This window comes from Pezoporus occidentalis, unplaced genomic scaffold, assembly GCF_034315485.1.
Source record: "Pezoporus occidentalis ecotype Australia unplaced genomic scaffold, CSIRO_AGI_Poc_V1 ctg81, whole genome shotgun sequence".
Classification (NCBI taxonomy): Eukaryota; Metazoa; Chordata; class Aves; order Psittaciformes; family Psittacidae; genus Pezoporus; species Pezoporus occidentalis.
In genome coordinates this window covers 2012495-2035507 of record NW_026916170.1, presented here as the reverse complement: position 1 = coordinate 2035507, position 23013 = coordinate 2012495, and the positions used below count along the sequence as shown (strand labels likewise).

Here is a 23013-nt window from a genome sequence, read left to right as displayed (position 1 = left end):
AAAAATATTTCAGCACTAAGAGGTACATTGAAAGCACTGGTACTTTTAAGGAAAACTTGCAAAGAATAAAGACATTTGTCTCCAGCAGTGTTAGAAGTAAAGTATTTTTAACAAGTACATTACTTAAGTGCACCCAAGTTATCCTGGTCAGAGTGATTGACCTTGGGACTATAATGAGAACTTGAGTGACAGGTTAGACACTAGTCTGGGTCTCACTCTAAACCTGAAACCCTTTCAAAATTCCTCTTCTTGTTCTTTTGGTACACGGCTGTTTAATTCCTCCTGCTGATATGTTTAAAACCTTCACTTGCCTTGAAGGTAAATATAGACTCAGGGGACTTGCAATAAGATTAGGAGCAAACAAAAAGATTAAATTGCCTTCTTGTTGAGAAGTTTAAACTCATGCTTGCAAGTTGCAACCTTCCATTCAAGCCTTGTGTCAGGGACTAACACAATCTATTGATTTTTATGAAGAGTCAATAACCCTAAAAAATGTGATTTCATTTCTAGATGCTGATAGGATACAGACAAATCTTTAAAAGAAACTCAGAAGAATGAAAAATTACTGAAATTAGTAAGTTGCATCCCTGTGCGCCATTCTCTGACATCCAAAGAGACAGAGGATTTCTGTGTGTTAAAGTGCAATAGTAAAATAGAGGTACTAGAGACAAAGTTAAGGTAGAATAGTGACATAGAACTGCCTTAAAAATCAAGTAATCAGTGCTGGGGTGCGGAGAAAGAGTGGGTGAAAAATATATGTCATATCTTCAATTCCTAATCATGGCTGCTAAGTGCCAGGTGTAGATTACTAGTTCTTAAAATATTTATAATGGGATTTTTTATTTGTTTGTGAGTCATATAATACCAGGGATGCTGTAGTTACCCAAGTCACTTCTGCAACTAGACTGATCATACACAGCTAGACCAGACTTAATAAGATGGAGCTAACCTCTATTCCTGTTTATTTTCCTTAATGCGTCTACTTTTGCAGCTATACTGGAAGCCTTTTAGCCTCTTGCACTAGTTTCAGGGGGTGGCACCAGACCACAACTAGTCCATCATGTCAGAGTGCAAATACATCCTACAGATGTTTATGTGATGCTCTGCTTACTCTGAGCGTAAAAGATGAACAATTTGCATTAATTAATAATGCTAAAATACTTGCAAATACTGTAGCCATCAACCAAGTAAACTAGCTCACTACCTTTACGTTTTATACAAAAGAATCCATTTCAAGAGTCAGTGAAGTTCTGTGGATCTGGCTCATTATTATTTATTATTCTTCTTTTGATTGTCATCTTTATTTTCAACTTTGCATAATACCATTAGTAAAATGCAACATGCTTGAGTCTTTCAGCATAGTCCATAAGTGTTCATAAGCATGCTTACAAGTCCCTTATGAGAGGTGCTTTTTCATAAATAGTGTTTATATCAAGAAAACTCAAGCCTGATAAGGTAGATGGCTCAGAGCATAAGGTAGCATGTGCATGGATCAGCTGGAAAGGCTTCTTTGCACTGAAGTGGTCCCTGAAGCAAAAGCTTAGGATATTAGGAAATCTAAAAACTGAGGTAGATGGATATCCCCATAGCTCTTAGCTACTAATAAATGTTAGTGCAATGAAAACTCAGTAATTACCTGATTAATACGAAGTTCCATCAAAAGATAAGAAGCTACTACTGATGATGACAAATACATGCACAAATATTTGCAGGGTCAGGGCTGTATCAAACCATGCAGACTCTATTGGAAAGCAGAAATCAGTTTTGCAGACATGAATTAGACTGTGATTTCAGTTGGTGTCATGCCAATCCAATCACTTCAGTTGAAATCACATTGCTGTCTGATACTATCTATGAAGTGTTCAACTAGGGCACAAACTGCTGCACTGAAAATGCCTAAACTACAATCAGCTCAAGCCCAAAAGCTGCCCTGCTGTGTATTGCCTCTCATTTTATTACAGAAAACCTAAATGCATCCCAATATTCTTTAATGGAAAATAGGAATGAAACTACAGAAAATCAGTTATATATATTTTTGCTGCTAAATTGTAAGATCATACGTACTGGAGCTAGTTTCTCTACATACCATGAGATGAAGGAAGAAGGCTCAGCACCAGTAGCTCTAGATCAGCCTCCACCTGGAACTGCTTAGTAAGGTATATGTAAAAATTATCTTGATAGACAACACAATATAACCCCACTCAGACAGCATTACGCTCCTAAGTAATGTTGCTGGCTCAACTCAATACCTTTAACACTATCACTAGATATAGATTTCCACTGTTATATTTGCCAGGCCTCTTAGTTAATTTAAGCTTTAAGCTTTTAGTCAAAGACTGGAAGCATTGATAACACAGGACACACATAAAATAGGAAGTGCATCTTTCTTCAGTTTAATTCATCTTGCTGCTTTATGAATAGTACAACAGAGAAATCCAAGCAGTTATTGCAAATAGACATGAAGAGACATTTTCCACATACTGTTTTGTCTAATGAACTGGCAGGGAGTGTGGTTTCCCTGACTTTTAATTACTGCACCACCTATAGTTAGGACAAATTCACCTGCCTCTTCTGTCTGAGACTTAATTCATCTCAGATGCATCCTTATTAAAAATGATGAGTCACAGTTTGGATTTTTGCTAAACAGTGTAATGTAACGGAAAGGCAATTTTATGGCAACCAGTATCTTTTTCACTTAGAACATCCACGTGCCTTCCTAATGGATCAATGCCTTTTCAAATCAGAGTTTTCTCATCAAATGTAATCTCATGCTTTATTTGAGAAATGCTAAGCATTTCCCTTAGAATACCTTTGATAAATGAGTAGACTGAAGAGGAGATAATGCTTGATACTGTCCTGTATTTAAGATCCCAAGGAAATTTTCCTCATACATTTTGTTATTTTTCATAAAGTTTTATTTTAACTACTAAAAAAACAGGTATTTCATTGTGGCTATGGCCCAAAGTATATTAGGGCTGAAATCTGGCAAGTGTGGGACATTCAACTTTTTAGGTAAAATATTATTCTATTAATGTGACATGCAAAGCTGGTTTACATTATAGTTTTTCAGAAATACTTTCCTTATTATCTTTTCCTGTATTTACTGTTTTATTAACAGTATTCTCATCAAGATGAAAACCACAGGATTTTGTATTCCTTTTTCCATCGATATAAGTCTTACATGATATGAAGCATGTTTTAATAGCAATGTTATAACACATAAAATACAAACATAAAATAAATGTTGAAAAAAGGCATCTGTAAGCATAAGCTATAAGCATAAACTGTGTATTGTTTGATAACTACGGTGCTCCAACAGACACTAGACAAAAAAAATGTATTTCATTCCAAAATAAAATCTTCATAAAATTTTCATTCAGAACATATATTTTTATATATATATGTATATGTCTCCCTTAGCATATATTTAAATTCTAGGACTAAACCCAAACCGGGGTCAGTGCAAATCTTCAGACTTAAATAATGTGTAGACACTTACTGATAAGAAAAGTTAAAGGAAATTTGAAGAAACCCTACAAGCTCAGCTTCTGCCATTCAAAGACAAGATCAGTTATTCTCCAGGATGGAAAGGCCAGTGTGACTGAAGAGCAATTAAAATTATAAACAGGAATATTAAGAGAGCATGAATTGCTTTCTGCAAAACTATTTCAGGTGTGTGGAACACCCTACAGAAACACCTGCATTGCCTCAGAAAAAACGCTAATGATGACTGATATGAATATGTGTGTGGTTTCGGATGAGTAGGAGGCTTGTATGGAGGTAGGAACATTTGTGATAGGTCATGGGTAGGAGGATGGTAAACAAAACCATGGTATAGGGAGTCAAAAGGAGCCCAGGAATTCCCAGATAATGCAGTGTGCTGAAGGAAATCAGGCTTCAGCCTGAGAAGCTGTTCTTGCAGCCATCTCAGTCAACAAGCGTTGTGCTGTGAATCAGTGAAAATATTAATCTTTTCTTTTAGAGCTACATCAAGTAATGCTTCATGAGGAGATCTGACATAAGGAAATTAAAAAAAATCCTTGGTAGCAGGAAGGCTGAGCAATAAGGCTTATCCTGCTTCAATTTTTATGTTTAAAGATTTTTAGTACTGGAGGAAAATAAGACCATTTGAAAAACAGTGCTTAAAAATGCATAGTTTTTCATCTTCTGTGAGATGAGAGTTTTACGTACATAACTATAAAATCTAGAAAGAAGATCACATCTGATGTAAATTACAAGAGGTGCTCAGGCGCTACCTTGTGTTTAATGTGCAACTACATACTTCTGCAGATATGGACCCTCCAGCGTTTGAGCAAAGCAAACAACAGCCCATCTCATCTTGAAAACAAAGAAGTTTCCTGCATTGCCTTCCTATCACTTGGGACCAGTATGATTATCTACTGAGGAGGAAAATCTAATGTAAATGTTGTTTTTAAATAGTCACTAATTCTATGACATCATATTTTATGAATCCAGAGTTTAAAACAATAATATAAACACCTTTGTATTCCTTATTTCAGTTTGGAAAAACATCCATTAAATTCTCTATAAAATAATAATCAGAAGACGAGTGCCAGAATACCTTTCTTGCTCAAGAGAAACACTAGTAAAAGATAAATGGGATTAAAAGATCTAAAATTATGTGCACTGGTTGAGTGATCTTGGGTCTTTATTACATATCCTATACTGAAACATGGAAATGTTTGTTATAAATTGGTAGTTATAAACCACATAGACAGTCTTGATCAGCAAAATTCTTTATAGCTGACAAAAAAGATTAATTCTGAAAACTATGTTGAAAACTGGGCTCTCTGCTACAGTAAATCTAGACTAACACCTACATGAAAACTCTTGAGACTAAGTTACATTTTTAGTATTGTTCTATAATTGTACAGTTTCTGTACTGAGCTTCCATTGTGAATACAAAGAAAACTCTAACTTAAAAATAATGATAAATTACGAAGTTATTAAGTCAATTTTCAAACTGATATTCATATAAACAAATAAAAAAATACATTCAGTAATTCTGGTTAAAGAGGAGAGCATATAATTCACAGTGTTGTAGGTTTTTTTTATTGTATTTGTAAGAAACTTGTTATGATACTGAATTTCACACTTTTATATTCTAAGGAACTGAACAAATTTTGCCTTGCACTGATAGTAAGAAAATCTTAAAAAAAAACCCCTAGCATATCTTTAGGCAGAAAGCAAGTGCCATGTCTTTGCTCACTTTTTACCCCTTTGAATGTGCAGTTCTCCCGGAAATTAAGGCTACACCTTCATGATAAGACAAACAAAATATCTGACAGTGTTGTTTGGCTGGTTGTAAACAGAAAAAGAAGGCAAAGCAAAAAATATCAGACTTTTCTGGGACTTCTGTAAACAGGTCTGGGAAACATTTCACAAAGACAAAAGAATGATGCCTTTTAGATTGATGCAATAGTTTTACAGTTACTATTTATTAAAATTTTGTTTTTTTTTTCTTTATTCTGAGAGGAACACTTTTTTTTTTTTCCTTGAATATCAAGAACCGTAGATTTGTGCCAAAGAGAATTTTTAAGAGATGGCATTTTATCTTTGTACTGAATTGCATCATTTTTTACATCACTGTAATTATATTTAAATGGCATAATGCACAGTTGTTAGCAAAAAAAAAAAAAAAGCCCTGAAAAAACATGTTTTTTGATAACTCACGAATCTTACATGTTATGATTTATTTTACTGTCTCTTTATTTTCCATGGATTTTGTTTTACTTACAGATCTCACGATTTATGGCCCAATATTAGATGAAACCCAGGGGAGGGGAGAAGAACAGAAAGGCTGTATTTCTGGTTTAGAAATATAACTCACTGGCTCAGTATTAGAAATCACACATTACTAGTACTTTATTTTACATTTTTATAGCTCATTGCTCACCGGTATCTCCTTATGGGTTCTTACCACAATAAAAACATGGGTTCCATACCTAATATTTTGCATACTAATAATTTTTGCATATCTAATTAATGCTATACAGATAAGGACTGATATACAAATAATATTACACATCCCTAAATGCTTGTCCAAAGAATGCAAATCTGCTTTTCATAGGAAATACAACTGATATCTTGTTTGCATTTTTCCTCAAAAATATCAGTGCAAATCTGTGTTCTTTTGCCATCTAATGGATTTCGCAACAGAACAACGAAGGACACACGGTATTCAAATGTATAATTGCTGTACATTAGTGTTATATTAGTAAGTTACTTCAGTCACTAGTCTGTCTAATTCTCCCATCTCTGTTTCTCTCTTTGAGACCTTAACTCAGGTCCTGCCACTAAATCTTTTGTTATTGAAGTGAGCAGTCCACTGAGGACAGATTCAGGTAACAGCAATAATCCTGAGGAAGGATCCCTCCAAAGCAAGGAAGAGAGCAGACAGCTTCTGTCAAACTCATCGTCAGAAATGATGAGCCCTCACCAAAGGTGTATTTTTCTTTTCAAAGAAGGAACATATTCACACATTTTGCAGACCTCAGGGAAGACTCCAGTTAAGGCCACCCTGACAAATGTAGACAGCAGTAGCAGAGACTAGCACCAGTCCCACTGGAAATGGCCCTTCTACCTCCTTGAAAGCCCCCCATGATGCTGCCCAGAGAAACCTGTCATACAGCCTGGGGCAAGGGCTGCTCTGCAGAAAACAGCATAGCTGTTTCTCAGTGAACAAAGCCTGTTATAGATGACAAAACAATAAAGTCTTGTCAGACCCCTCCACTACCACAAATCTAAGGTTACTGCATGTTGGAGGTGAGTGAAGGCAGACCACATTAAGGTAGATCAGAGAAAAGAGGCATCATCTGCATCCACACAGGTATATAGTTTTGAAACTCCATATCATCACAGTACAATCTGTGCTCCTCCAAGATGAGCATAACTTGTATGACTATGAGGTCATAATCTGCAACTGAAGCTGCAAGAAAATGGTGCCAGGAATGTATATATACTAATTCAAATAAAAGACAAGGAAAAATGAAATTACAAATAATTCAAAAGATGCTTCATTAAAAAAAAAGAGTCAGCTTTTTAATTAACTAAGGCACTGACTCAGGCTTCAGTGAAAGTAATGGGCTGCCTTGTTCCACTTCCCTCACTCCAGAAGCAGTTAAGTTGTCTAAGCACATAGACTTTCATTGATATTTCAGATCTTCTGAGTGTCAGACATTCGCATAGAACAGACGTGGTAGGACTAGGAGCTCCCTTATTATTCTGCAGGTGGGGGCCAAGTAAGAGACCTGCAGTATCTAATGTGGCTTAGATACTTATGTTAACATTATCAAATTCCCACCACCTTGAGGAGAAGCCTGTGGGATACAATTTGCTGTGCTGTCATTGTCATCTCAGATTGGATGGAGAAGCCAAGTGATTCTGACATTTCCTGGGGAATAAAAAAATAAAAAAACAAACAAATAAACAAACCCCAAACAACTTTAGACAAATTGTGTAACTGACTTTAATAGTTTTCATATTAAATTCCTTCTTACATGCATTTTCAAAGCCAGTACTTTGTAAGAGCAGTGCACACAGTGTTTGGTAGATTTAATTATTTGTTGTATACAGACTGTACAAACTATATAATCGCATAGCATGGGAGTATATGATTTTATTTTATGGATAAATTAGTGTAAAAATAATCTATTTTATAAAGATTTTAAAAGCTAACATTTCTGAAGATGTTTGGGAGAAAGTTGTTCAGGAAATGCAGTGATTTCAAATTGCATTTGATAAAAAGAAGCAGCATTCTAAATCAGATTTAACTAATCCTTAAGCGAGGGGTTTTCAGTGTTTAGAGTGGAAAGGAATCAGAGCTGCAATTAGAGAAAGAAGCCAGAATGAATTCTTCTCATAGCAAAAACTTAGGTTTGGATTTCTGCCATCTCCCTCTCTGACTGATGTCTTTATGTGATATCAGCCTTGGTGAAAAAAGCAAAATAAATAAATTAAAAAAATCCATACAAAACCCCAGAGTAGGGGGCCTCTAGGAGTAGGCTAAAGTTAGGACTTTTGTTTGACATAAACTAAAATTAAAGACTATTTACAATGGAATTTGCAGATTAGTTAGGAATATCCAAGTCCCCTTTGTTCTAACTACATGAAAGAACTATTTTCTTGACTATTGGACTCTTGAGATTACTGCCCTCTGATGTTCTGCTCCTGGACTGGGGATCCAAATATATAGCTCAATACCATGTGTGATGCCTTGTGTCTGAAAAAAAACTTCTTTGGTTATAAATGACTGAGTATGGATGGTTGTTTTCCATTAATTTCTCCTATACACAATTAAATCATATTATTAGAAATTATGTTTTTATATAATTCAAAGGGAAGATGCAAATAAAATCTACAGCAACCTTGTTCCTATACAGGTTCTTCTTAAAAGACTGCATGAAATAATGTCCTGGGTTCAGCAGTAGCAGTCATGTTTCTCCTTCTTGGTAGCTGGTGCAGTGCAGTGTTTTGACTTTCGGCCTGGGAACAGAGCTGATAACAATGATGTTTTGGTTTGGCCAAGGACTTTGTGAGCCTCACACTCTGCCAGGGAGGAGGGGAAGCCAGGAGGAAGCAGAGACAGGACACCTGACCCAAACTGACCAAAGAGGTATTCCATACCACAGCACATCACGCCCAGGATGTAACTGGGAGTGACCCAGAAGGGCTGGGAGACTGCAGGGTTGGAGGAGGTATCGGTCGGTGCTTGGTCGAGCTGGGGGGGGCGAGTTATCAGTTGGCTGGTGGTGAGGTGTTGTATTCTCTTCCCTTGTTATTTCCTTTATCATTATTATCATTGGTGGTAGCAGTAGTGATCTGTGTTATACCTTAGTTACTAAACTGTTCTTATCTCAACCCGTGGGAGTTGCATTCTTTTCGATTCTCCTCTCCGTCCCTCCAGGAGTAGGGGGAGGGAAAGAAGGGGGGGAGTGAGTGAACGAGTTACCTGACTGGGTTTAAACCACGACAAATAATAAACATATAGCTGAAATCTAGTGCATTTTTGTAATCTTTGTATAGAAAGCCAAGGTCACATTAAGGTGGAAAGCAACATAGAAACTGAGATGGAAACAGTTTAAGAGTTTAAATTAATATTATAGACAAAACAAAAAATAAATTGATCTTATCTTTAGTACCTATATTCCAATCTTATGGTGCATTTTTCATTCAGATGTCTCCTGGAGAAATTCTGTGGAAACAACAAGAAATAGGTAAAATTTCCATGGCACTTTAGTAATGAAGAAAAACCCTTGTCTCTCTGGTCTTTCTCTAGGTGATCATCTCTCAACTGATTAGGTTGTCCTACTTCCCTTGAAGTCCATGAATACATGGTTCTAATGAATTTTAATGAATCTTTAAGAATTTTTAATATTATTCAGTAGTTATTAGTAGTAGCATATGTTGTGCATTAATAATAGACATACATCCACTTCCAAGACAGCTAATTGAACAGCATATTCTCTTCTTAAAAGACAGATTAGGAAAAATGTCATACTAATTGTTTTGAAAATAATACTAAAAAAGGTATGTATCAATGGTAATGAAGTTGAGTAAAAGGCAATTATTTACTGAAATGGGCCCTTAATTCAGTAGTCCATTGGTAGAGAATTTTTAAGTCATTTGTACATGAATGAGCATATGGTGGGTCAGAATTTAGTTAGGTTAGTCTGAACAGAAAGCATAAGAAAAAGAGACCTGTAGCTACAGAAGCAACAAGACCTGTTCATCAGAGCATCAGTCTTCCTCAGTTTAAAAGCAGATACAAGCTACTGAAGTTTTAGTGAAAGCATCTGGTCATGATCACTCTAACGTTCAGCAGTAAGTGAAGCAATCAGAAGTCATGTAGTGGAAGTCAGACGCCTTATCCGGTCACAGACAGCGTTAGACAGCGAGCTGACTACAGGAAGTCAAATGTCCTTCAAAACATGACATTCTCTCTCCTTTGGTCACAGAGGACAATTTTAATTAGGAAAGTTGCAACTGGATTAGCCAGTCTCCCATTCCACACAGGGGTTTCTTGTGAGAGAGAATGGTACCAGTTTCTCTTTAGACCCACATAGGTGGGTGGCTCATGTGTTTCTCCAAACAGATCCAGCTCTATTAATCTGACATTAATTAGGGAAGACCCCTTTCTACCTCTGTTTTATAAGAAAGATTACACAGTTTTAGGGACTTTGTTCTTCTATCATGAATGAGCTAAAAATAACTTGATGTGGTGTTTCACATCTAGCTACACCCCTATTATTGTCATCATCCACCTTTTCTGCTTTCAGCAGGCTGGTACGCAAAGGAACTTTTGCTAATGATATACTGGATCACCAATGAGAGCCCTGTCAGCTGTGGGGAAGCCACATTTTGTGTGCTCTGGGGCCCAGGAGTGTGGCTGCTGTCTGAGGCAGATGAACCAGAAGACACAGTGACCCCACCAGCAGCAGGGCAAAGCCCTCACCCTGAAAGTTCAGCCCCATGGCACATGAGCACAGTAAGTTGGACAGGGCTGCTGACGATAACAAGTTGTGTCAGCAGTCCAGTGACTTTCATACAAATTCACAATAGCAAGTCAAGTCCAATGTCCATCCAGGAAGTCATCCAAGTCAAGAACAGCAGAAGGCAGACAGTGGTCTGGAGGCAGCAGCAGCACAGCCTAAGTAGGGAATAGGGTCCCAGCCTGAGATGAAATAGGGCTCCTGGGCCATAGGCAAGGGAGTGAGGTAGGTCCTTGGTGAAGCCAGTCAGGGCCATATAGAATCTTCTTACTGCAGTGTGTAGTGAGAAGCAGTATATCATTATTGTCTCCAGGCCCTGACCCTCATGTCTTTTAACTCAGGCACTGTTTATAGAGAAAAAGAGAAATGTAACAGATATAAATCACTTGGTCTTCAGTGTAGAGAGCCAAGGGCCATTATCATGATCTATTATTTAGATATTATTTAGCAGTTAAGGACCAAGGCTACACTGTTCTTGGCGCTGCAGAATAGAGCTCTTCCACCCACGGTTCATGGTTGTGCGTCATAAAGAATGTAAGGAAACAAGAGCATAAAGGGGAAAATTGATGGGTAAAACCTAGAGTTCTGTGCAGTGAACAGCAGTCTCACACCAGCTCTTGTTTAAACAGTTAATGAGAATTGCTCAGCATTTCTTTGCTGCCTCCCCTGCCTGAGGTTCATAAAGCCAACTGTGGGAGCTCTGAACTGTTGAAAAGAATACAATTAACTCTCATTTTCCTCATTGAACTTGGCAATTTAAGTGGTTTCATTGTTTATAATATGTATGTTTATATATGTGTGTTCATCCCTATGTACTGGTGATGTCTTTAAATGATTGTACTGAGTTGTTTCTTTGGGGGTTTGGTTGGGGATTTTTTGTTGTTATTTTGATTGGTTTTCCCCCCAGTCGATTGTCTTTCTGGCGTCTGGTATGAGAAATTTTGGGATCATACAATGTAATAGCTCTTCCAGAGCAGTCTTTCTGTCCTTGAGTGCTAAGATCTAGTAAGATTCTCATTCCAAGTTAGCCAGGAAGTGGAGGAGAGCAGTGATAATCAATTACCAGGACAAAGTAAATGGTGCCTTCTGACCTCTGTTATAAGAATATAACTCACATCACCTACCTAATTTTTATGTCTGACCCTTTCATGTCTCTACAGAATTCAATTAATTGGATATCACTATTTCAGAGGACTCCTGTATGTCTTACGGTTTTCTTATGACAAGCTCTGTACTCAATTACATTTAAATGACTGTGTTTGTCTTGTTTTGTCTACTTTGTAATGCTTAATTAGGTTGACAGAGAGGTAATGTCAGTCTGCATGAAAGGTATCTGTGTGGAAGATATTGGTACTTAACTATATTCTGTCCCTGATTTTTGAGTGGAAGCCTGCTATTAATTCTCAACTTTCAATATGGGACAGATCGAAATTCATTTACTCTCAAAAAATTTTAGCCTGTTTAAGCACTGGCAGCCACAGCCACTCTGAGATGAATTAATGGTGACACAATATTACTTTTTTGAACACACAGAACTGGTTCTGAAATGGGCAGGGAACAATGAAACCATTACATCGTTAAGCTTTGTATATTATTAGACGTATTATAGGCTACATGCTGAGGAAATAACCAGAAATAATATCTTCCTTTTTTTTTTCACCAAAGAAATGACAGTAGCATTTATCTATACACAAAAGGAGACAAATAAGAGGTGCAGTCTCACATACACACACAGCTGTAAATCTTTCTGGTTGCTTTGTATGTAGATATGAGGTTGGAGTGTAAAGACACATCATAGTGATCATCCTTTAGCCTTAATCTGGAGACTTCCACAGCTAGCAGAGTAAGCCAGTGTAGTTCTAGCTAAGGATAAATTCATCTCAGTTGAAGTTATATCAGTAATGTGCATAATAAAGAACATGAAGACATATGAGATGTATGCTAAAATGAACTTATATGTGATTTTACAGTTTTCAAGTACTGTTGAATGAAAAAATAGTGCTCATATCAATGTTCATGGGTAATAGCAAAGATAGGAGGCATCATGTAGTGAACTGAAAGTTACTACACAAAGTTGGTAGATATATTTTTTACTAGAGGTTAAAGTAGCTATTACTAGCTAATAAAACTAGTTAAAGTACTGCTAGTAAAATATGTTGCTAATTAATAGCACAGAGTGAAACTTCAGACCTTTAAAATGGTGGCATAACCCATTTTGATTCCATTATGGTCAAGATAAATTAATAACTCTTCATGTAAGTATCAATGAAATAAATACATAAGTAAATAAACTCCCTATTATGTTACCAAATGTTTGCTAAAATTCAGCTGAATTAAACAATAATTTATTCCCAACTATTCTGTCTTGAAGGAAGCTTCTTTGTTCAAAAAAAGACCAATTACTGAAGTCACTGACAGCAACCACTCCTATTTCTTCATATTTCTTCATCAGTGAGTATGGAAACATTTTAACTTCTCAGTGGTCTGGCATTTAAACAAAAGTTTAAGCTGTAACCTTTTTACAGTCCTTTAAATGCATTTTTTTTTCACCAGACAGGAGGTTCTGCTATCTGGCTCACAAAAAAAAAAAAAAAAAAAAAAAAAAAGAGGAGAGAAAAAAGAAATTACCTCTTCCTACCTCCAATTTTTTTTTGCTAACACATATGTGGTTGTATGTTGGGGCCAACATATTTTGTAATTTATATTTGTATAGATTTAACAGGCAAGAGGGACTAGCTCATTGGTAAACCCTGTCTCATTTATACAGAAATTTATTGGTCTGAGAGGTCACTCGGCATATAAATTTAAAAGTGCTGCAACATTAATTTCTCTAAAAGGCATAGAAACCTCCTCCTTTGTGTTTATGTACCCAAATGAGGCCACACAGATGGTGTCATGTTGTGGTTATGTCTCCCGTTATTCCAGCCTTGCAGAGGCCGTCTTGTGCTAAATGGCGAATGCATTTGTCTAACCGTGAAGGATTAAACAGATGACATGGAGCTGGGAGCTTACAGAAGGTGCTTCATTAGGCTAAACTGTTCACATTCTCACCCATACCATAGGTAGCTCTGCCAAAAGGTTAGAAGCACAAAGATTTAGGTGCTCCTTCAGGATGTGAACTTATTACCTGTCTCAGGAGAGAAATGCAGTAAGAATATAATACTTCCTAGGACAGTACCAGGTCAGCCAGCATGGCCTTGAGTGTTAACGGTGAAATCTTAACCTCAGTGAGTGCAGAAGGAATGCTTTCAATAATAAACTCAGATAGTGGGTTCAGGAAAGCAGATGATGCTGATTTCCTCATCTCCAAGATCTTTTCCACTTGCATGTAACTGCATACAGCAGATTATACTGTCAGTTTGCAGCTTCCTTCCTTCCTCTGATGCTGATCTCTGGTACTTGGAAAGGAGAAAGGTAAATACTGGTTTTCAAGAGGGTGGCTTGCCTCTTTCATAAAGCCCATCGCTCTCTTCTCCAGCATCTTTCATCATATGATCTGACACCTGCCTATAAACAGACCTGGATACTCCCATGTGTCAGACAGGGCATCAAGACAGAAACTTAAGAGAAGAAAAGAAAAAAACACTGAGGAAAAGGAAGGATGAATGCTACAGACATAGAAGAATCTATTCAGTCAGTCCATTAATTTCTTGCCAAATTTCATCAAGGAAGACATTAACTACTTCAGATCACAGATGAAATGTCTGAATTACTATTGCTTCCTTTACAGAATCAAGGCATAATGCTAGTCTTTGTGTGTAGGAGAGGACCACATACATTGCCCTCCCAGATCCAACTAATGGATCCCACCTAGTCCTGTATAGTTTCTCTCATAGTTCCCAGATATTCAGAAGCAAAACTCCTCTGACACTGGAAAATTTTAAATAACATTCATAAGATCTTTTTTTCCTTGAAAGAATAATTTATTTGCACTAACTGAACCATCCAAAACAGGTGAACAGGAGCAGCATTATCATCACTCCTTTTCAGCTCTGCACAAACTTAGTAGAGAAATAATAAGGTATGTATATGATAAGAAAAATTACTTGTTCATGACAAGTGAAGGTCTGGACTTCTAAAGTTCCTGGATAACAGTTTGGGCATAGCCAGCTGTTACTGTATACTTTATTATGCCTTGCTTTCAGTTTGCCTGAGTTTAAGAATTATTGTAGCCAGACCTACTGAACACCACAAATTATTCTGCTTCATCCAGAAAACCTTTATTATGTACAAGTAATTTCACAAAGTCATTTTGTTACTCAATGGACTCAGCTTCACATCAGTGCACAGATAAGACCAGTGTTTGCCTGAAGTCTGAAGAGGCTGGCAAGCAACAGACATATGAGGTACAGGCGAAGCGTACCCAGACGCCCTCACCAAGACCTGTGATATAAACAAAGCCAAACAACATGATTCTTAACCTTCACAACCCTAAATCTAGTGATCAGTAATCAGTTAACACTAGTCAGCCATATGAAAATTAAAATTCTCTGCAATCCCTCAACACATACAACTATGCTGTTAATTGTCTCATCTTTGACAACAGCTAATATTTCATTCTCCAAAGGAAAAAAAAAGAAACATAATTTTTCAACAAATTTATGTAGGCTCCTTTGCATCTAAAGATGGAGAAATAAATCATTACTGAGCTTTAGAGAATGATGTTTAATTGTAATTTCTAGCTTTAAGCAAAGTGTTATTTGGTATGTTGAGTGCTATACAGCTGCCACAGTATTCCTTAATGCCCTTGAAGGTATGGGATGAAATAGATTTTTAAAAGCAATGAGACTATCCCAACAATCTTTCCTTTCTTCCCTCCCCTTTCTGCCCCAGGTATACTCATTCAAACAAAGATCATACAGATTTGCTTTAAATAAATATTCTTTTAATTATATAAAATCAGATTTTGAAATCCCTAATGCTAAAGAGCACCTTCTCATCAATGTTCAGTTTTCAGTTGGAATTCTACTCCTATGCTAATAGATGTCATTTTAAGTTTATTTTTTTGTAACTTTGACTTCCACCAACTGTATATTGTCATGTCTTTAGCATCAGACTTGAAAATTCTCCACCAGCAGATATCTCACCTTTCTGTCTCCTTTTCTATGAATGGAAAAAGGTAATCTGAATGCAAATAGTGTTGTGAGCATCCTTTGAATTCTTACTGGATTTTAAAGTTACTCAAAACTGAGCATTAGACCTGGACATAATGTTGCATAGAGAGGCAAGATCATTTCCCTTCTTACACACAAAAATATACTATTTTAATCCCAAACTTGACCAAAACTTTATGAAACAACAGTACAAAAAAAAAAATTCCCAAAATCCTTTATTTTACTGTCACTTCTAAAATACAGATGAATTGCATCTGTAATTTGACATAGGGAATTACAGACCAATCAGTCTCACCTCTGTGCCTGGCAAAATCTTGGAGCAGATTCTCCTGGAAGGCATGCTAAGGCACATGAAAATCAACAAGGTGCTTGGTGACAGCCAGCATGGCTTCACTAAGGGGAAATCCTGCCTGACCAATTTGGTGGCCGTCTATGATGGGGCTATGGAACTGATGGACAGGGGTAGAGCAGTTGATGTCACCTACCTGGACTTGTACAAAGCGTTTGACACTGTCCCACATGACATCCTTGTCTCTAAATTGGAGAGACATCAATTTGATAGGTGGAACACTCGGTGGATAAAGAACTGGCTGGATGGCCACACACAAAGAGTTGTGGTCAATGGCTCAATGTCCGGATGGAGACCAGTAACGAGTGGTGCCCCAGTGCTGGGACCAGTCTTGTTCAACATCTTTGTCGTTGACATGGACAGTGGGATTGACTGCACCCTCAGCAAGTTTGCCGATGACACCAAGCTGTGTGGTTCGCTTGATACCCTGGAGGGAAGGAATGCCATCCAGAGGGACCTTGACATGCTTGTGAGGTGGGCTGATGTCAACCTGATGAAGTTTAACCATGCCAAGTGCAAGGTCCTACAGCTGGGTCAGAGCAATCCCAGGCACAGCTACAGGTTGGGCAGAGAAGAGATTCAGAGCAGCCCTGTGGAGAAGGACTTGGGGGTGCTGGTCGATGAGAAAATGAACATGAGCCGGCTTCAGTGTGCGCTCACAGCCCAGAAAGCCAACCGTGTCCTAGGCTGCATCAAAAGAAGCGTGACCAGCAGGTCGAAGGAGGTGATCCTGCCCCTCTCCTCTGCTCTCGTGAGACCTCACTTGGAGTATTGTGTGCAGTTCTGGTGTCCTCAACATAAAAAGGACATGGAACTGTTGGAACAAGTCCAGAGGAGGGCCACGAGGATGATCAGGGGACTGGAGCACCTCTTGAAGATAGGCTGAGAAAGTTGGGGCTGTTCAGCCTGGAGAAGAGAAGGCTACTTGGAGACCTCATAGCAGCAGCCTTCCAGTACCTGAAGGGGGCCTATAGGGATGCTGGGGAGGGACTCTTCATTAGGGACTATAGTGATAGGACAAGGGGTAATGGGTTCAAACTTAAACAGGGGAAGTTTAGACTGGATTTAAGGATGAAGTTCTTTACTGTGAGGGTGGTGAGGATCTGGATTGGGTTGCCCAGGGAGGTTGTGAATGCTCCATCCTTGGCAGTGTTCAAGGTTGGACAAAGCCTTGGGTGACATGGTTTAGTGTGAGGTGCCCCCGCCCATGGTAGGAAGGTTGGAACTATATGATCTTAAGGTCCTTTCCAACCCAATCTATTCTATGATTCTATTCTTTGCTTCTACATCTTTGTTTCAGAAGTACCTTTGAAAAACCAAAAATAATTACAAAATCACTTACTGACTAATATCTTACTTTTATTGTTATTTCCCTACTAGGAACAATAGTGAATGTGTAACCATTAATATTATTTTTATAATACTCTACATATCAAATTTTGTGTTATTTTATTCTAAAGATTGCAATGTATCATCCACCACAGGGAATGCATGTACACACACTGAAATACAGACATTAATATAGGAATTACATACTGTACAATTCTTCATTTTTATTTTAAAATGTCATTGCAGAATTTGTAAATTCAAAAAAAAAAAGAAAAACAACATAAAATGTGATCTGATTATTTTAAAGACTATCTCTGGTAGACACTTCAGGAAATTTTAAGTCCATTATCTGTCCAGGTCAGAGAATAGTGAGTGGTTATCTTTAATTCCAATACCTCCTTAATTCTTGCTAGATTGTCTGAGAAATTATATAAACACAGATTTTCCTTCTGATATCGTTCGGTTTTTTGAAAGTCAAAGTTCTTCAGAGAAAATATCTCCCATAGCTATATATCTATGGGCATTTTCAATTTTTTTCACATATTTTACATATACAAAAAATAGAATTAATGTATCCGAAGAGTGAGAATTATCCTCCCTAATTTAGTATTCTAAACATTAGCTAGCTCATGTAAATTGAATGTTAAGCGCATAGCACCCAAAAGACAGGCATACACACAGTTTATTCATTCACACTCCAGTTGGTTAATTCACATCATCTGTTTCTATTACCTTTACCTCCTAGATGTTTCATCTCTCAAGACGCCCAAAGAAGTTGACTACATTCCTAGTTCTGAGGTAGCTAACATTTCAGTGTACACATCCCCATGCCACTTTACTAGGATATAAGGGTGAATGAAACACAGGCATCAACAGGTGTGTTCTGTGAACAGCTGTTTCTGCTGAGAGGGTCACCACTTGCCAGCTGTTCCCCAGCTGTTGGACACACACTCTTGACATTTTGCTGATAATGCTCCTTTTGCACAGTTCAGGTGAAACAAGTTGGGTTGCTCAGATTAACTATTAAAAATTTCTAAACTTATTATGAGGGATCCCCAGGGTTGAGAAAAACAAGTTAGTTTAATTTAGGCATTTTAAAAAGATTCTGAATAACTCAGCACATTTTGACTGGAAAGAGGTGCATAAGCAGCACAGCTAGGTGATCACTCACGGCTATATTCCCATTTGGTTGCCAATGGGACAGAATAAAGACTGAGGTAACATCATTGGTACTAAAGCAACATTGGTAAAAGCACCTCACACCTGTGAACTCCTCATCTCCCTAGTCTTACAGAAGCCAGACATTTATTGGAGCTCTCAGGCACAGAGCTGACATGCACAGCAGTTCAGTGTTTATTTACTACTAACCAGGTCAAGAATTTAGTCCTTCCTTTATTACCTTCTTGCTCTAAATCCATGGCCTTTATAAACCTCATCAGAATTAAGGAAGTCTAGTATCTGGTTTGTATCTCTCATTTGGATTCTCTGGTGTCTCTTATCTTTCAAGTGACAGTGAAGGTATTGCCAATCCCTCTCTCTCACATGGACCTTCAGGTGTCAGATTAGACACTGCCCTCCAGAGGTACACCAGAGAAATGCCAGAGGAAAACTGACATCAGTACGGTCTTCCTTTCCTCTCCCGAAGACATCTTCTATGATGCGTATCTCTGAGACATCTGAGACTGTCACATCTTGTTGCGGATTTGATCAAAAAAGCTTTGGGGCGTGATAATCTTTACAGTTAAAAAAAAACAAAAAACACCAAACCCCAAAAAACACCAAACCCCAAAAAACACCAAACCCCAAAAAACACCAAACCCCAAAAAAGCAAAACAAAACAAAAAAAAAAGTCAAAAAAAAAAAAAAAAAACAACCAACCAACCAACAAAAAAACCCAAACACACACACACACAAAACCAAAACCCATAGTCTGACCAGAGAGAAATCCCAGAAGGAAAATCAGAATTAACTGCAAGGCAATTTAGCACAGGAGAGGCTTGCTGTCAGCAAAGTGCACACAAAGTTGTCTGTACCTTTTTTTTGGCTTTCAAGCTAGGGATCTATTCCTGATGCTGATTTGATTCTCAGCATAGATATAGGCCTTGGAGATGTTCCTGATAACACTGGTAAGAATTAAGATCTCCATAAACATCACCACAGTGCACAGGTCTGTTGTGTGAAGGAGCCATGTCTGGATGTCTTTCCTGTCTCCTTCCTCTCCAGTGGCCACCAGCGTGTCCCCCAGCAACACCCGCTCTAGATTTACTTCCAATGGGCAGAACATGAGTTATTTAAGCTAAACTGTAACATGGGTACAAGAAACTATGAGGCAATAGATAAAGAGCTTTTGCATAAAAATGATATGGAAAAAATGTGTGTCAATTTTCAGATGATGACGATGAACTGACGAAAGGGACTGTTGGACCCAGGAACCTATGATCAATCAGGTTCCCAGTCACATTTCCACATAAACTCAAGGGGACTTGAACTGTTTAGTTATGTTTCTGCATAGCTAATTGCACTTTTGACTCCTTTGAAGAAAGAAAGCAGAGCAATATACTGATAATGTTGGGGCTCCTTTTCTGGGGACTTACAGACTAATCACTTCACTAGTAACAGTTTCTTCTCTCTGGTATAATATATATCTCTTCCATTGCCTGGGCCAATAAGTTAGATGGGAAAGACATAACTGATTTACTTATCTGAAACAAGCTATTCCTTTTTACGTTTTGGAATATTTGAAAACATTCAGTTGTTCTTTAAAGTGGCTGGAAAGAATGGCAGAATCCATGAACGTTTTCTTTTTTTCTCCTCTCCCCCCAAAAAAAAAATATCTGAAACGTGTGTTTTCACCAGGTCTGGTCAACTCACTAGAGGCTCGTAAGAAGATTCTTGTGAATGTGTCTGGTGCCGCTCTACTATGCACAGGCAGCAGCAAAGCAAGAGAGGTCTCAGTTTCATCCACCCATCCATGCGGCGCTTGGGTAAAAGTGCACAGGATAAAGTATTTGCTGTGTATAGGTGCTAGAGAAAGGAGGAGACCGTACAAGCATAGCTAAATAATGTGTCCGTGAAACTAAAGCTCTTCAGTATGCAGCTTAGCCGAGCCTTCAAATACTCTGCATGGGAAATGTGGGTGTTGCAAAACTTTCTTATACATAAACTGGCAGAATCTTGCCCACTGCAGGGAGCGTAAGTGTATTCAAATTATCCTATATAAAAAATACATTTTTTGACAACTTTCATTCGTATAATATTTACAAATTCTAATATAATTTTACCACATTTTATCGGCAGAAAAGTAGAAAACTCTGTAATATCTTTTTGGTCTTTAAATCCTCAAACTCCTGTATATCACCATATTTATGGAGCACAATACACATTTCTAAGCAGTATTTGCTTATTTAAGACCAGCTGCTTCCTGACCCAAAATGCCATTTAAACAAGTAATCCTAGCTGCCTGACAGCCTTACTACTTGCCCTTTCAGTAAACTTTTTTTCTTCTTTCTGGTATGTGAGCACTTGCACTCTCACCTGCAGTTCAGATCAGCTCCTGGTACCTCCAAAGGCTACTGCTTTTCTGTGAGGGATGTGATTGCAAAAAATCCCTAGTTTTTATTAGCAGTAGTGGTCCTATTCACACCCCCAATCAACCCTGAAATTGATATTCTTCATCTGATCTGCATAGGTCATCTGGCAGGTCACTGCCTGTGTTACATTATACCAGTGTTTTTCCACTAACCCAGTTAACAAGGTTAACTAGAAACGTGACAGACAGAAAAGAAGCTGGACACATGGCACGTATTATTTGGTTTAGAAACTGGTGGAGGTTCCTCTGTGGCAAGAATTTATGAATAAATGATTTGTGACTCAGTCAAAAGAATTTTAGCTTCTTGTGGGTTTTTTCTGAATGTCAGAACTCATGAGAAACCCAATCGTACTTCTCTACCCTCTCACATACAGCAAACTCATCTTGAAATAAACTGTTTGCCTGAAAGCAAAAGAAAAAAAAAAAGAGCAGAAAGCTATTCTGCTTCCTGGCAAGACTTGAGAGAAGAGTTTTATAAATTTAACTGCCAGTATACCATCTGCCTCTGCTACTCCTTTGAGCCTAGTTCTTCTAATTGTGTCTTTAACAGATGACATAAAATCTATATTCCTCTTGGGCACAGTAAAATAATAACAATTAAAACATGAAGAATAATAATTAATGAGGCACACATGGTGCAGTAAGTCTGCAGTCTGAATAGGCTCCTTATTCTGCAGGAAGTCTGTGCGTATTTAGTCTTGAGAGATAACTTTGACACGTGCTCCACTGGATGCCTAGAGCTGTGGCCACCAGTCTTGGGAAAGCAACTTTGCTCTTTAAGCAATACAATGCAGCAAACTCCACATTCTGCATCACTTCATTGCTGCTTAGTTTCAACCGATAATAAGCAATTTTAGACAGTGGACCACCAACCAGAGGGCTGAGCAAGCTGTGTTTTAGACGTGAAAATTGTTTGAGGATAGCTACTCTTTTTTACACCTGTTATAGCCGTACCTCAAAAGCCAAACTGAAAAATCAGTTTGTTGCAGTTCCGAGCTGTGTTCCAGTTAATTTTTTGCAGCTCTGCTACTTTAAAGCAACATGTAACTTCACAGATCTGGGAAAAATCTGCTGGGAAAAAAACTGGTGTCACTTTTGCCAGCTGTAACTTTCTGAGAGAACCTAGGTTATGAACCCAGATAATATCCAGGTGATCTCTGAGTCTTTATGATAACTGGTATGCCATATAAATAAGAGCAAGCCTTAAGCTTCTTTAACACATACCAGCAGGCTGGTCCAGTTCAGTTAAAACATGGGCTTTTGCTCAGAGTTATGAACCTGCTCCTCCAGTTCATCCAGCATGCCCTCTTTGGGCTGTGAGTACAGCCAAGGATTCAGCTGTGTCCAGCATTCAGGCCTGCAGTAGCTAAACGTGAGTGTTAAGCTCCAGCTTTGTCCTAATGCTATGGCAGAGGACTCTCATGCAGAGCTTTTCTGAAGACTTTTCTGATACTTCAGAAGCTTTTGTTCCTTTTCAAAGCATCCAGGAAGAACTTTTTTTTTGGGGGGAAGGTTAAAATGTGCATGCAAACTGCCGGAATTGTAAGAATATTCATAATTTGTGATTAACTTCATGCAGTAACCTATGTGCTCATAAATTCAGTCCATTTTTAGTGTTTTCTACTTTGGCCACAGCTGCTCAGTGAAGATGTTGGCTGTTTTTTTCTCCCTGGTGGAATAGTGCTTGTGCCCCAAAAGGCATTTTGATATTTTAGCACTGAACACTGCTTTCAGCAAAATTACCCTCCCCCAATACAGAATTTTCTTCTCTCTGTTGTGTGAAATTTAAAGCATGACTGAAACGCTTAGTTTTCTGCAAAACTGAAGATAACTAACTTTCCAAACTTTCCTGATCTCTGGTTCCTGTTCAGTTCTGGAGAAAGGTTCACAAATGAAAAGAATTAAAAAGTATTTGTGTGTATAGCTGCATGTCTATGTAATCATCTCTTCTGACTAATTGAGATGTAAGCAGTCATGAAGTTAGAAACAACTATTAAAAAAATCTTATATTGATGGAGGAAATAAAACTCCAAAAGTACCTCCAGATTACCTGCACCCAGCCACTTCAGCCGGCTTTAAAACAGTGACTATTTCAGGTCTCGTGGTCAAACACTTTTTTCT

General features: G+C 37.9%; 1 long non-coding RNA gene across 1 annotated transcript; it reads right to left on the bottom strand.

The window, feature by feature from the left end:
* Positions 1-5653: 5653 nt before the first annotated feature.
* On the bottom strand, positions 5654-21808 carry LOC134155970 (uncharacterized). Its single transcript, XR_009961786.1, has 3 exons — positions 20838-21808; positions 9162-9214; positions 5654-7414 (listed from the first exon to the last, which is right to left on the bottom strand). It is a non-coding gene; the product is annotated as an uncharacterized LOC134155970 (long non-coding RNA).
* Positions 21809-23013: the final 1205 nt, after the last annotated feature.